Source organism: Rosa rugosa, chromosome 2, assembly GCF_958449725.1.
Source record: "Rosa rugosa chromosome 2, drRosRugo1.1, whole genome shotgun sequence".
NCBI lineage: Eukaryota > Viridiplantae > Streptophyta > Magnoliopsida > Rosales > Rosaceae > Rosa > Rosa rugosa.
The window spans coordinates 24,282,564-24,297,743 of NC_084821.1; positions in this window are offsets into that span (position 1 = coordinate 24,282,564).

The window sequence follows — 15,180 nt, forward strand, 5'->3', positions numbered from 1 at the left end:
GTTTGAATAATTCCTCGTTTCATTGATAGCTAACTGATCAGCGTGTACAAAAGTGGGGTAGTACCCGTTGGGTAGCTTCCCTTAGCTAAATATTGAGCAAGAATTTAGCTAAGTCAAGATGCTCTTGGGTAGCGGTATGACTATTTGTAGTAATACCGAAGGTGTTCGGTATTCCAAGGGTGGGTCGTCGTGACGCCATCCTTGTCCATTAAGTAGAAGGTGCCTGGGCTAACGACTTCCACAATTTTGTATGGACCTTCCCAAGTTGGGCGGAGTTTTGTTGGCGGTGGAATTACTTCCTTCATTACCCAGTCCCCTAGTTGGAGGTTCCGGGCCTTGACTCTGGCGTTGTAGAAACGCGATACCCGTTGTTTGTTTTGCAAGTTGTGCAAATGGGCTTTGTATCTTTTTTCTTCTAGGAGGTCTCTGTCCAGGTTGATGCCGTCGCTGTTGGTCTCCGGGCAGTAGCCTTCGACCCTAGCGGTGGGCTGAGTTACTTCAACAGGCAGGACAGCCTCTGTTCCGAACATCATACAAAAGGGTGTCTCGCCGGTGGCGGAAGTTGAAGTAGTCCGGATGGCCCATAGAACCTCTGGTAACTTCTCCGCCCACAAACCCTTGGCGTCGTCGAGTTTCTTTTTGAGCAGCTTCTTGATTATCTTGTTGGCCGCTTCGACCTGGCCGTTGGTTTGGGGATGAGCGACTGACGCAAAATTCATCTTGGTGCCAAGGTTGGCGGTGAAAGATATGAGTTCCTTATTGTTGAACTGTGTGCCGTTGTCTGTAATGATTGTATGCGGGACACCATAGCGGCAATAGATGTTCTTCCAGAGGAAGCGAATTACCTTGGCGGTAGTTATTGCCGTGAGTGGTTCCGCCTCTATCCACTTGCTGTTGTAGTCGATGGCGACGATGATGTACTTGAACTGACCCTTGGCGGTTTGGAACTTTCCCATCAAATCGAGGCCCCACGTGGAGTGAATCCATGGGCCGACGATAATTGACAGCGGCTCTGCCGGTGCATGTGGGAGATCTGCAAATTGTTGGCATTTGTGGCAAGATCGCGAAATCCGCCTGGCGTCATCGCCAAGTGTGGGCCAAAAGTAGCCCTGCCGCATTGTGCGGTTGGCCAAGGATCTGGCGCCTGAGTGGTTTCCGCATTCTCTGCCATGGATTTCCGCTAGGACGGCCTTTCCCTCCTCTGGGGTTAGGCAGCGGAGGTTGGGATGAGTGAATCCTTGGCGGTAAAGTTTACCATTCTGGATATTGTAGCGGGTTGCTCTCCGCTTGAGCTGCCGCGCCTGAACCTTGTCCTCCGGCACCGTGCCGTTGCGCTTGTATGCAATGATCTCATCCATCCAGCTGGGGTTGATCTCAATGCTGAAGATCTCCGCCAGGGTCTTTGTGATACTTGGTTTGTCAAGGCATTCCACCCTTGTGTCCGCTGGACTTTGATGTGGTTGGGCGGTTGCCAGTCTCGCCAGTGAATCAGCCTTGGCGTTCTTTTCCCTGGGGATTTGTGTGATGGTGTGAAATTTGAACTTTTTGAGCAACGTTTTGACGTACCCCAAATATGCCGATAACTGCTGGTCCTTGGCCTGGAAGCTGTCGTTGACTTGGTTAACGACTAACTGAGAGTCGCTGAATATGTTGACGCTGTCAGCCCCTGAGTCAATGGCGAGGAGCAAGCCGGCAATGAGGGCCTCGTACTCCGCCATATTGTTTGAAGCTTTGAAGTTGAATTTCAACGCATACTCCGCGTTCAGTCCCCCAGGTCCTGTTAAGATGACTCCGGCGCCGCTGGCCTTGGCGCTTGCGGAGCCGTCCACATGCAGGTTCCAGTCTGAGTGTAGCGGAGCTGCCTCCTCCGCGGTAACCATTTCTGTTCCAGGCTCCGCCCCGGTGCCGGGTTCTGGCTGACGCTCGGTGAGCTCGGCGATAAAGTCCGCCACCGCCTGACCTTTCATGGCGGTCCTTGGCTTGTATTCTATGTCAAACTCGCTGAGCTCAATGGCCCACTTGCTGAGGCGCCCTGAGTGTTCAGGGTTCTGCATAACCTGCCTCAGCGGTTGATTGGTTAACACGTGGATCGTGTGAGCCTGAAAGTATTGGCGGAGGCGTCTGGCGGCAACTATGAGTGCGAGGGCGAGCTGCTCCAAGGGAGGATACCGTGTCTCTGCCCCGTTCATGCCCCTACCGGCGTAGAACACTGGGAGCTCGTCCTGAGCCTCCCGCCTGACAATGGCGCAGCTGATTGCCGATGTTGAGACCGGTAGGTATATGAATAGCGTCTCCCCTTGCACAGGGACAGAAAGGAGAGGGACTGCCGCCAAGTATTCCTTCAGGCCTTGGAACGCCGCCTGACATTCTGGGTTCCAGTTGATGACCTTCTTGTGAGTTGTTTTGAGGAGCTTGAAGAATAGGGCACACTTGTCGGTGAGTCTGGAGATGAATCGAGAAAGGGCGGTTAACTTGCCCTGGAGGCACTGGACGTGTACCTTATATTCAGGGTCTGCCAGGTCAAGGATGGCCTGGACCTTGTCTGGGTTAGCCTCGATGCCTCGCTCGCTGACGATGTAGCCCAGGAATTTGCTTGCGGTGACCGCAAAGAAACACTTCTCTGGGTTGAGGCGCATGCCGTAGGCCAAGAGAATGGTTACTATGACCTTGAGGTTTGCCACATGTCCGCTGGCCCTTACGCTCTTGACTAGCATGTCGTCCACGTAGACCTCGATGATTTTTCCCAGATGCTCAGCGAACATGGCGTTCATCAACCGCTGGTAAGTTGCACCGGCGTTCTTCAGACCGAAAGGCATGACATTGTAGCAGTAGAGGCCTTTGTCGGTGGTGAAGGTGGTGCATTCCTGGTCGCTGGGGTGCATCTTGATCTGATTGTATCCGGAGAAAGCGTCCATCATGCTGAGGAGCTCATGTCCGGCAGTTGCATCGACTAGCTGATCGATACGAGGTAGCGGGAAACTATCCTTTGGGCATGCCTTGTTGAGATTTTTGAAGTCGACACACATCCGCCACTTGCCGCTGGCCTTTTTGACCATTACCAGGTTTGAGATCCACTGGGGATAGATGACTTGGCGGATGAACCCAATGTCCCGGAGTTTGGCAACCTCCTCTCTGATTGCCCGGTATTTTTCCTCATCAAAGGCCCTTCGCTTCTGCTTGATGGGATAAAAGGAGGGTTTGATGGTCAGTTTATGAGTGATAATTTCAGGAGAGATACCTGGCATGTCCGCGTATGACCATGCAAAGACGGCGGCATTATCGCGTAGGAACTGAGTGAGTTCTGCCTCCACCTCTGGGTTTAGATGGGCGCCTATGCGGACTGTCCGCTCAGGGTGCTCGTCCGAGAGGCAGACAACCTTTAGCGACGTGTCAGGGTCGACCGGCTCCTTCCGTACATACTTCTCCTCCTCATCCCTAGGATCCTCAAAGATGTTTGGTGGCGGTGCCTCACTACCCACTGTCAGAATTTCATGGCGGCGCGTCGACCGCGCTATAGTCGTTGAGTAACATTCTCGTGCCAGCTGTTGGCTTCCCCTGACACAGCCCGTGCCGTTAGGTGTGGGGAACTTCATGAGAAGCATGTACCCGGCAATGATGCACTTGAGCTTGTTAAGCGCTGGTCGACCAATGATGGCGTTGTACGAACTGAAGCAGTCGACAATAATGAATTCCGTATGCACCTCCGCCATACATGGACTAGTGCCAATAACCAGTCTCATGTAATCAGACCCCAGCGGTTGTGTGACGTCGCCGGACAAGCTGAGCAGTGGTTCGTGATCCTGGAGTAATTTCCTGTTCCGTTTGAGGTTGTTGTAGCAGTCGTTGAAAATGACATTGACAGCGGAGCCGCTGTCCACCAAGATTCTCCCCAATGAGAATTTGCCAAGAATGGCGTCGACCAAGAATGGGTCGTCATGGGGTAAATTGACTCCGCGCTCCTCCTCCTCCGAAAAGGTAATAGGTTCCCAACCTGATTTTGGGAGCTTGGCGGACCTTTCGTAGCGGATGTTGCAGACTTCCTTTGGGTGATTAGCGCGTGCATAGCGCTTCCTTGCCCTGTGAGACATGCTGGTGATTGGAGCACCGCCATCGATGGTGTTGATGCGGCCCAAGGTCTCAACGTTGGCAATTACCGGTGGTGGTTGACGCACCTTGAACTGCTCCAACTTGCCGTCACGGTACAAGGTCTCGATGGCCGTTTTGAGAGCATTGCAGCTATTGGTATTGTGGCCGTTGTCCTCGTGGTATTTGCACCACTTGCCGGTGTTCCTGGGTTTGCCTGTTTTTGGGTATTTTGGAGGGGGTGGCGGTGGGATCTGATCCTTGCACTGATTGTAGATGTCTTCATATGAGGCAGTCAGGACCGTGAAAACTGCATACTGCTGCGAGGACTCCGCCTGCTTGTTGCGGTTATCCCCATGGGTTGGGCGGTTGCCCTTATGGTAATGCTGGTCCTTCTGCCGCTTGCTCTGGTGGTGGCCCTGTTGCCACTCCCTTTTCTTGTCAGTTGATGGTGCTGAGGGGGTCTTGCTAGCGGTTTCCTGATGACTGGAAGATGGCTGTGTTGATTTTGGTGTTAGTGGTGGCGGTGGGGTTTCTCCGTATGTGATGAATTCCGCCTGGGCGTGAATGACCGCCTCACTCATGACGTGGTCATACGTCGCATTGGGATGATTGTAGTTGAGGTGATAGAGGAACGGTCCCTTGAGCAGTCCCTTCCTGAAGGCCGCTGACGCCATCGTTTTGTCTAGGTCACGGCACTGAGATGCTGCCGCCCGCCACCTTGTGACAAAGGCCTTCAGTGATTCGTCCTCCCCCTGCTTGACGCTGAACAGTTGACTTGTGTTGTGGTGTCCGGCGGACAATAGGATGAACCGGGAGAGGAAGGCATGTGATAGTGCATGGAATGAGTTGACAGACCCCGGCGGACACTCAAAGAACCAGTTCATTGCCTCACCGTCTAACGTCTCACTGAACAAGTGACACAAGGTGGCGTCATCGAATCCTTTGTTGTTGGTGACTTTCTTGAAGGTGTCCATGTGGACAAAGGGATCGGACAATCCGCCGTAATGCGCCATCTTTGGGGTTTTTGCTGACGCTGGTCTGATAGCTTGCAGAATCTCAGCGGTGAATGGCCCAGGTCTGGAAGCGAAGAGTGGATTCTGGGTTGGCGCTGGTGCGCCCGACTCCGCCCGGATCAGCCTTTGCTCCAGTTGGTACTCCGCTGGACCTGCCTGCGCCTTGGCGCAGGCGGATGGCCCTCAGTTCTTGCCCTAGCCTCCGAACGGTTGGTACGCGGCACCGATTCCGCTTCCTGCTCAATCATTAGTTGGGGGATGGGCGGTGGTCCCATTCCCGACAACTCAGGTGGGTTCAGCGGTACCTGCATCTGTATGACTGGTCCTGGTGCCAATGTGCCAGTGCCGGGTCGACTACGTCTGGTGCTGCGTGACTGCTCGCTCAGTGCTGGGCGGGCGGTAGGCTCCAGGGTCCTCTTTAGCTCTTCAAAACGTGCCAAGAGCGTAGCCACCTGTCCCTGGGCCTCGGCCTTCTCCTTACGCTCTTCCTCCCGCTCTCTGTTTGCCCTATGAAGATCCGCCAGTGCTATCTCGTACATAGCGACGAGATCCTGGCCCGGCGGGCGGCTGCTGCTTGGGTTTGCCTCGCCGCCGGGGTTGACCAGTGTTGTAAATAGTGCGCGGTTAACGCCTATCGTTAGATCGGAGGGTTGGGGAATGGTGGACTGGTCCGCCCGCTCCTCAGCGTTCCCTCCGCTACCGTTAGTCATGGTGGATGTAGTGGGATGACCTTTTGTTCAAGGATTCCCACAGACGGCGCCAATGTTAATGTCTAAAAGTTCGGCGGTAGCTGAACCTTTGTTAACGCTGATCCGGAGGGCGGATCGATACTTGTGACGTTCTCAAAGCCTCCGCTACCTGTCAAGTAAAATACAAAGGGCGTCAGAGGGAGACCGCGTTGGGCGGTCTTCAACTCTCCGATGCCTAAGTTAGTCAATGTATTTATGTTGACAAAGTAACAGTAGGTAAGTATTGAATGCGTAATTAATGAGGAGAGAGGAGAGAACCTTTTATAGGTGAGGAAGAGGTTGATCTTCTCTTTGTTTTCGATGTGGGACTGATGTGCTTCAGTCCCCAGCTCTGGGAGCTTCTGATGCTATCTTGGCGCGGCGCGTGGCGGCGCGTTAGCGGTGATCTGGGGGTGATCCGCCGCCGAGGTTGTAGCCCGCCTGGCGGTGTGTTTGCATGTCATTCCTTTGGTTGGAATTAGTACCTTTGGCGGTCGAATGAGCGTGGCCCATTATAGCTAATTATGCTTGCAAATGTACATGTATGTACACCGAGCAAGTCTAGGCCCCACATGGAGTGAATCCATGGGCCAATGATGATTGACAGGGGTTCCGCCGAGGCATGGGGTAGTTCAGTATATTGTTGACACTTGTGGCAAGACCTGGAAACCTTCCTGGCGTCGTCGCCGAGGGTGGGCCAGAAGTAGCCCTGTCGCATTGTGCGGTTGGCCAGAGATCTGGCGTCGGAGTGGTTTCCACATTCTCCTGCGTGTATCAGTGCCAGAACAACCCTTCCCTCCTCCGGGGTGAGACACCGAAGGTTAGGATGGGTGAAACCTTGGCGGTACAGCTTGCCATTTTGGATGTTATAGTGGGTTGCTCTCCGCTTAAGTTGTCTTGCCTTGACCCTATCCGTCGGCAGTGTCCCATTGAGCTTGTATTCTATGATTTCATCCATCCAGCTGGGATTGACCTCAATGTTGAAGATCTCCGCTAGGGCTTTTGTGATGCTTGGCTTGTCAAGGCATTCCACCTTTGTGTCCGCTGGACTTTGGTGTGGTTGAGCGGTTGCTAGTCTTGCCAGAGAATCAGCCTTGGTGTTCTTTTCCCTGGGGATCTGTGTGATAGTGTGAAATTTGAATTTTTTGAGAAGCGTCTTGACGTACCCCAAGTATGCCGCTAACTGTTCGTCCTTGGCCTGGAAACTGTCGTTAACCTGGTTAACGACTAGCTAGGAGTCGTTGAATATGTTGACGCTGTCAGCCCTTGAGTCAATGGCGAGGAGTAAGCCTGCGATGAGCGCTTCATACTCCATCATGTTTTTCGAGGCTGTGAAATTGAATTTTAATGCGTATTCCACGTTTATTCCCCCCTGGTCCGGTCAAGATGACTCCGGCGCCGCAGGCCTTGGCGCAAGCGGAGCCGTCCACATGGAGGTTCCAGTTTGACTGCTGCTGGGGGGCTGGTTCCTCAGCGGTTATCATTTCTATGTTGGCTTCTTCTGGCCCTTGGTTGGGTTCATCCTGACGCTCAGTGAGCTCAGCGATGAAATCTACCACCGCCTAGCCTTTCATGGCGGTCCGTGGCTTGTAGTCAATGTCGAACTCGCTGAGCTCGATGGCCCACTTGCTGAGGCCCCCGGAGTGCTCAGGGTTCTGCATTACTTGCCTCAGCGGCTGGTTTGTTAAGACATGAATTGTGTGGGCCTGGAAGTACTGGTGGAGGCGTCTAGCTGAGATAATGAGTGCGAGGGCGAGCTGTTCCAGGGGTGTATATCTTGTTTGCGCCCCGTTCATGCCTCTGTCGGCGTAGAACACTGGGAGATCCTCCTGGGCCTCCCGTCGTACAATATATGGTGCAGCTTACCGCTGATGTGGATACCGCTAGGTATATGTACAGTACCTCACCCTGTACATGAATGGAAAGAAGTAGGATTGCCGCTAAGTACTCCTTTAAGCTCTGGAACACCGCCTCATAGTCGGGGGTCCAGTCAATTTCTTTCTTATGGGTCATTTTCAGAACTTTGAAGAATAGGAGGCATCTGTTAGTGAGTCTGGAGATGAACCGAGAGAGAGCGGTTAGTTTGCCCTGGAGGCTCTGCACGTGCACCTTCCATTCCGGGGCCTTCATGTTGAGGATGGCTTGCACCTTGTCAGGGTTAGCCTTTATGCCCCATTCGCTGACGATGTATCCGAAGAACTTGCTGGCGGTAACGCCAAATTTTTTTTTTTCCCGGTTGAGGCGCATACCATAGGCCAAGAGATTGGCGAATATGATGCGGAGATTTTCCACGTGTCCGCTGGCCTTGATGCTTTTGACCAACATGTCGTCCACGTAGACCTCTATTATTTTCCCAAGGTGCTCCGCGAACATGGCGTTCATCAACCGCTGGTATGTTGCTCCAGCGTTCTTCAAACCGAAAGGCATGACATTGTAACAGTATAGTCCCTTGTCGGTTGTGAAGGTGGTGCACCCTTGGTCGCCGGGGTGCATCTTGATTTGATTGTATCCCGAGAAGGCGTCCATCATGCTGAGCAGCTCATGTCCCGCTGTAGCGTCAACCAGTTGGTCGATGCGGGGTAGCGGGAAACTATCCTTGGGGCACGCCTTGTTGAGACCCTTAAAGTCCACGCACATCCGCCACTTTCCGCTAGGTTTCTTGACCATGACCAAGTTGGAAATCCACTGAGGGTAGTTGACTTGGCGGATTAATCCGATGCCCTGAAGCTTGGCAACCTCTTCCCTTATTGCACGATATCTCTCTTCATCAAAGGCCCTCCACCGCTGCTTGACTGGATAGAAGGATGGTTTTATGCTCAACTTGTGCGTGATAATTTCAGGGGAGATGCCTGGCATATCAGCGTAGGACCACGCAAAAACGGCGGCGTTGTCACGTAGGAGCTGAGTGAGCTCTGCCGCTATCTCTGGGGCTAGCTGAGCGCCTATGCGGACTGTCCGCTCAGGGTGCTCGTCGGAGATGATGATAACCCTCAAGGATGTTTCTGGGTTGACAGGCTCCTTTTTTACATATTTCTCCTCGTGCCTAGGGTCCTCAAAAATATTTGGTGCTGGTGCATGGTTTCCTACCGTTAGAATCTCATGGCGGCGCGTCGACCGTGCCACAGCCGTTGAATAACACTCTCGTGCCAATTGCTGACTTCCTTTAACACAGCCCGTCTCGTTGGGTATGGGGAACTTCATGAGAAGCATGTACCCGGCTATGATGCATTTTAGTTTGTTGAGCGCTGGTCGACCAATGATGGCATTGTACGAACTGAAACAGTCAACGATGATGAACTCCGTATGTATATCTCCGCTGTGCATGGACTAGCGCCGATAACTAGTCGCATGTAGTCAGAACCGAGTGGTTGCGTGACGTCACAGGAGAAGCTGAGCAGTGGCTCATGATCTTGGAGTAATTTTCTATTCCGCTGGAGTTGGTTGTAGTAGTCGTTGAAGATGACATTGACAGCGGATCCGTTGTCAACAAGGACCCTTCCCACGAACCATTTATCGAGCATGGCGTCGATCAAGAATGGATTTTCGTGGGGCAGATGTACACCGCGTTCCTCCACCTCCGAGAAGGTGATGGGTTCCCAATCAGACTTTGGGAGTTTAGCGGATCTCTCATAGCGGATGTTGCAAATTTCTTTGGGGTAGTTGGCGTGTGCATAGCTTTTTTTTGCCCTATGAGACATGTTGGTGATTGGAGCACCGCCGTCGATGGTGTTGATGCGGCGCATGGGCTCGATGTTGGCGGCCACAGGTGGCTGTTGATGCACCTTGAACTGTTCCAACTTGGGGGTGGGGGTGGAATCTGGTCTTTGCACTGGTTGTATATCTCTTCATACGAGGTTGTGAGGACTGTAAACACTGTGTACCACTGGGAGGACTCCGTCTGTTTGCTACGGTTATCCCCATGGGATGAGCGGTTGCCCTTGTTGTAATGCTGGTCCTTCTGCCGCTTGCTCTGGTAGTTGTCTTGTTGCCACTCTCTCTTCTTATTAGTTGCTGGCGAAGCAGAGGTTTTGTTAGCGGTCTCCTGATGGCTGGAGGAGGGCTGAGTGGACTTTGAAGGTGTTGGAGGGGATGGTGGGGTTTCTCCATATGTGATGAATTCTGCCTGTGCATGGATGACGGCTTCGCTCATGACATGGTCATATGCAGCATTTGGATGATTGTAATTGAGATGATAGAGAAATGGTCCCTTTAGGAGTCCTTGCTTTAAGGCCGCCAGTGCCATTGTTTTATCCAGATCACGGCACTGAGATGCCGCCACTCGCCACCTGGTGACTAACGCCTTCAATGTTTCCTCTGCACGCTGCTTGACGTTGAACAGTTGAGTTTTGTTGTGATGTCCGGCGGCCAACAAGATGAAACGAGAAAGGAAAGCGTTTGATAGTGCGTGGAATGAGTCGATGGATCCTGGCGGACATTCAAAGAACTAGCTCATGGCTTCACTATCCAACGTTTCGCTGAACAAGTGGCAGAGGGTGGCGTCATCAAATCCCTTGTTGTTAGTGACTTTCTTGAAAGTGTCCATATGGACGAAGGGATCAGTCATGCCTCTATAATGTGACATCTTTGGTGTCTTTGCATGTGCTGGTCTGACGGCTTGCAGGATCCTTGCGGTGAATGGCCCTGGCCTGGATGCAAAGAGCGGATTTGGAATTGGCGCTGGGACGCCTGCCTCCTCCCGGATTAGCCTTTGCTCTAATTGTTGCATCCTTTCCAGGATTAGGGCGGTTGTGTCTCTAGCGGGCCCCGCCTGGAGGTTCAGCTGTGCCAGCTCCCGCCTGGGTTCAGGTGGATTGCCTTCAGTTCTAGCCCTAGCTGTCCAGCGGTTGGTGTGCGGTTGTGACTCCGCTTCCTTCTCCAACATTAGTCGGGGCAGGGGAGGTAGGCCCATTCCCAATAGTTCTGGTGGGTTCAGCGGTACCTGCATCTGTATGATTGGTGCGGATATCAATCCGCCGGTGTTGGGTCGACTGCGTCTGGTGCTACGTGATTGCTCGCTCTGCGCTGGGTTAGCGTTTGCCTCCAGCGCCTTCTTCAGTTCGTCAAATCTTGACATCAGCGTGGCCACCTGCTTTTGGGCCTCATCCTTCTCCCTACGCTCCTGCTCGCACTCCCTGTTTGCCTTGTGGAGGTCCGCCAATGCCAGCTCATACATAGCGGCGAGGTCCTGTACTGGTGGGCGGCTGCTACCTTGTACGATCTCCGCCGTAGTTTGAGTTAGTAGGACCTGGAGAGTGACCTGAGGTTCCATGCTAGGGTTGACCGTTGTGTTGAATAGTGCGCGGTTAACGTTAACCGCTGGGTTAATGGGATGGGGGTTGGCGGGTTGGTCCGCCTGCTCTTCAGCGTTTCCCCTGCTACCGTTAGTCATGGTGATTGTTGTGGTGGGGTGGCCTTTTGTTCAAGGGTTCCCACAGACGGCACCAATGTTAATGTCTAAGATTTAGCAGTGGCTAAATCTTTGTTAACGCTGGTCCGGTGGGCGGACCGCTACTTGTGATGTAGTCAACACTTCCGCTACCTGTCAAGTAAAATACAAAAGGCGTCAAAGGGAGACCGCGCTGGGCAATCTTCTCTTATTTGATGCCTAAGTTAGTCAATGTATTTATGTTAACAGAATAACAATAGGTAAGTAGTAAATGCGTAATTAATGAGGAGAGAGGAGAGAACCTTTTATAGGTGAGGAAGAGGCTGACCTCTTCCATGTTTTCGATGTGGGACTGATATGCTTCAGTTCCCAGCTTCTGGAGCTTCTGATGCTATCTTGGCGCGGCGCGTGGCTGCTCGTCGGCGGTGGTCTGAGGGTGAGTCGGGGCTCAGGCGATAGCCTATCTGGCGGTGTTTCCGTAGGTCACACCTTGATGGTCGTTGGTACCGCTGGCGGTAGCATGAGCGTGGCTCATTATGGCTAATTATGCTTGGCAAATGCTCATGTAAGTATACTTACCATGTTTGTTGTGTGGAAACCCCGTGCACTATTCAATGGTGTAGGGGTTAATCCTGTAGGTTAGAGTAATCGTGGCTTAAGTTGAGATCCGATAGTTGCAGCTTTACTGTATGAACCCATTTTTGTGACTTTACCGTTGTCAAGACTTTCGCTTTGGAGTAAGCTCTAAGGAGCATTTACTTATTATTTTGTTGTGGCAATTTAATTCGTAAACTTGTGTAATATATGACTCTGCGGAGCGAGTATATATTGACATTGTGGGTTCAGAGCATCAGTATGTACTTGGTTTAAAAGGAAAAAAATTTCCAGGTATTTTGTATTGATGGCTGAACCATCACGCATGTATAATTATGAGATTATATATTGATTTTTAATTGTGTTTAAAAATCGTGGCGTGATAGTTTGGTATCAGAGCGTAAGGTACATATTTGATGATGATCAGTACTACTCTAGCGATGACCCGTTTGCAGTGGATCCCCATATGATGCTTTTCAATATTGATAGGGTATGTATGAGTGTTAGTTGTGGGTTAGAGTGTTGAATTGTCAGAGCAATTGGTGTGCTCTGTTAGTGAAATCGTGTACTTTTGTGTAGCTTCTTTGAGTTACAGTCTTTTGAGGAATGGGAACCTCTGGATTGAACTCTGGCGGAGTTATTAAGGATTGTTTCAATGGAAAATTGTATCCTTCCGTACGGGGTTAGTTGTTTGATTGTTGAGGTCATGTTGATTGACTTGTACTTGTGTTTGAGGATTATACAAGTATTAACCAAGTATGCTATGCTCCTTAGGTGATGGATTCACAAGGAGGCAGATCTAGGGGTCATGGTAGACCCAGAGGCAGGGGTAGGGCCAGAGGAAGAGGCAGGATTCCTCCTATGGAAGAGGTTTACCATGAGGAGGAGGTGGAGGCATCGCATATTGAGCAGCCTTCTCCACCTGTTGTTGAGGTGGTGGATGCCACTCGTTTGTCGAGGTTGGCTAGAGAGATTATGAAGCTAGGAGTTGTTCCATTTCAAGGGGGTACAGACCACATGTTGGTAGATCAATGGATCGATAACATGGAGAATTACCTTAGGATGGTCGTCTGTACCAACAGTGAGAAGAGGGAGATAGCTGCCTTTCTGCTTCACAGTGAAGCATGTGTGTGGTGGGAGTGCACATGAAGGACAAGTGATGTATCCACTTTGTCTTGGGAGGATTTTGCGAGACTCTTTAGGAACAAGTATTTCCCTGCTTCGGTGAGGGAATAGTTGGAGATGGAGTTCGATCATTACTCTAGTCTAGGGGGACATGAGTGTCAGGAACTATGAAGCTCGATTTTCCCAATTGTACCGGTTTGTAAGGCTGATGGATGTCTTGAGCTTGGCCAAGAAGTTTCAGCGGGGACTGAAACCTTCCTTCAGGCGTGATGTGGCTATGTTGGAGCTGCCTACTGTGGCACTCATCTCAGTTAAGGCCATGGCAATGGAGCAGGAAAACAAGACTTGCCAGGATGAGTTGTCGGCTTTAAGGGATTCCCGAGGGAAGGGAAAGACAACTGCTGAGAGCAGTGAAGGGACAGACAATCAGGGTGGGTCTTGGAAGAGGTGGAGGACTCATCACCAGGACGCTAGGAAAGGCCGGACGCACCCCCACAGGCGGCTACACATGGGCACCATGCGCTGCCGGTTCCAGTCCCGAATTAGGTCACCAAATTTCATCAACATGATCATCTCATCATTCCCAACAACTTTCTCAACTATGACAATGCTCAATTTCAAGTCTATTTATCAGAAATTACCTCGAAAATCCGACATTTCTTCTCGCCGTTGATTCACCTTTCTCTGGCAAAATTGGAGCTACCCACTGGTTGTTCGAACCACGAAGAAGAGAGCTTCAAGCTGTGGGTGGTGGCGCAGCCTGAGGTGGCTGGAAAAAGGAGATTTGGCAGGAAACCGAAATTGATGTTGGCGGAGTTTTTGCTCGCTAGGCCTCTTATTGCCCGAATTAGCGTTCGCCACCGCCACAGATAGGAAGAGGAAGTCGAGGCGGTCCAGATGGGACCGGTTTCACGGCCAGAGGAGGCCAGAATCGGCGCCGGAGAGGCTGAGATGGTTCGAAGACGATTTCTCTCTCTCTCTTCTATTTCCCCAAAATGGAAATCATTCAAAATAGAAATTTCTATTTCCGGAAGTAGCTAAAAACACTTCAAAAAGTTTCCCAAAATTACAAGTTTGCCACTGACTTTTACCCTTTATAACTTCTTCGTTACAACTCCGATTTTGGCATGTCGCGCGTCTACAAAACCGGTTTAACGTATTAAACAACTTTCTAGAAGGAAGTTTTTTCGAAAAGTGTACGAAACAAAAACTCAACCTTTTGACCCACTAAAAATTCGAAATGAAGATAAAAAGTAAAGATAATTATCGTTTACCGTCCAAACGACTAGTAAACGGGTAAATTTAGATACGGGGCATAATAGATATGGTGGTGATTGCTTTACACAGAGCGTCGGGCTCCATGACGGATTTTGCTGACTTGCGCCAAATTGCAAGGTCGGGTATGGTGATGTTTTCGACAATAAAATTAAGGGCTGGTCTTACCATGGTGCTGCTACCTAAGGTAGTGGGTTGATGGCGAGTTATGGTGGCGTACTGACCTACGTGTGCAGCGGCGGTGGACGGAATGAGCAACGGTGAACCTCATGATCGAGTGCTTTTTTCAAGTTGGGTACGGTGTTCCAACAGGTCTGGGTGCCCAAACAAACTTAGGTACCCAAAGTATAATATGATTGGGGGCTCAATTGAAGTCTGGGACCTAATTGGATGAAGGCTAGAAAGTGGTTTCAACTATAAGCTCTAAGCTGGACTTGGGCTCTTTCTTGGACCAAACTGATGGGCTCTAGTTCTCTAAAGTTTCGTATTTGGGATCCCAGAGGTTTTGATCCAGTAAAATATGTTTATTTTAACATATGTGGTACTGGTGGATCTTCTGGAGTAGTACTGAAGGAGGATTCAAGTTATTATGTAATGGCGGAGCATTGGATATTCAAAGAGTGGATCTATCTTTATATACCCTCTATATACCACCATGACAACTACCATATCTTCTTGTTCTTTTTATAGATGGTAGTGGAAGAATATGTAATAGCCACTATGGCTTGAGGTGAGCACAGGTTCCTTGTCGTTGGATAACACTCCAAGAATATTTTATGCATATATTACAATATGTTTTATGCATAATCGCTCTCGAAACTTTTTTTCTAAAACCCTAGCCTTCCTACTTCATACGAGCCGCACGCGCTTCTGAAATTCAATCCAGGCTCCGTTCGGAGTGGCGTCCTTGGACGTCGTTGCCGGACGAGCATCTAGTCGGCGTAATTCATTGAGATCGGTAGGCTTGGTCAAG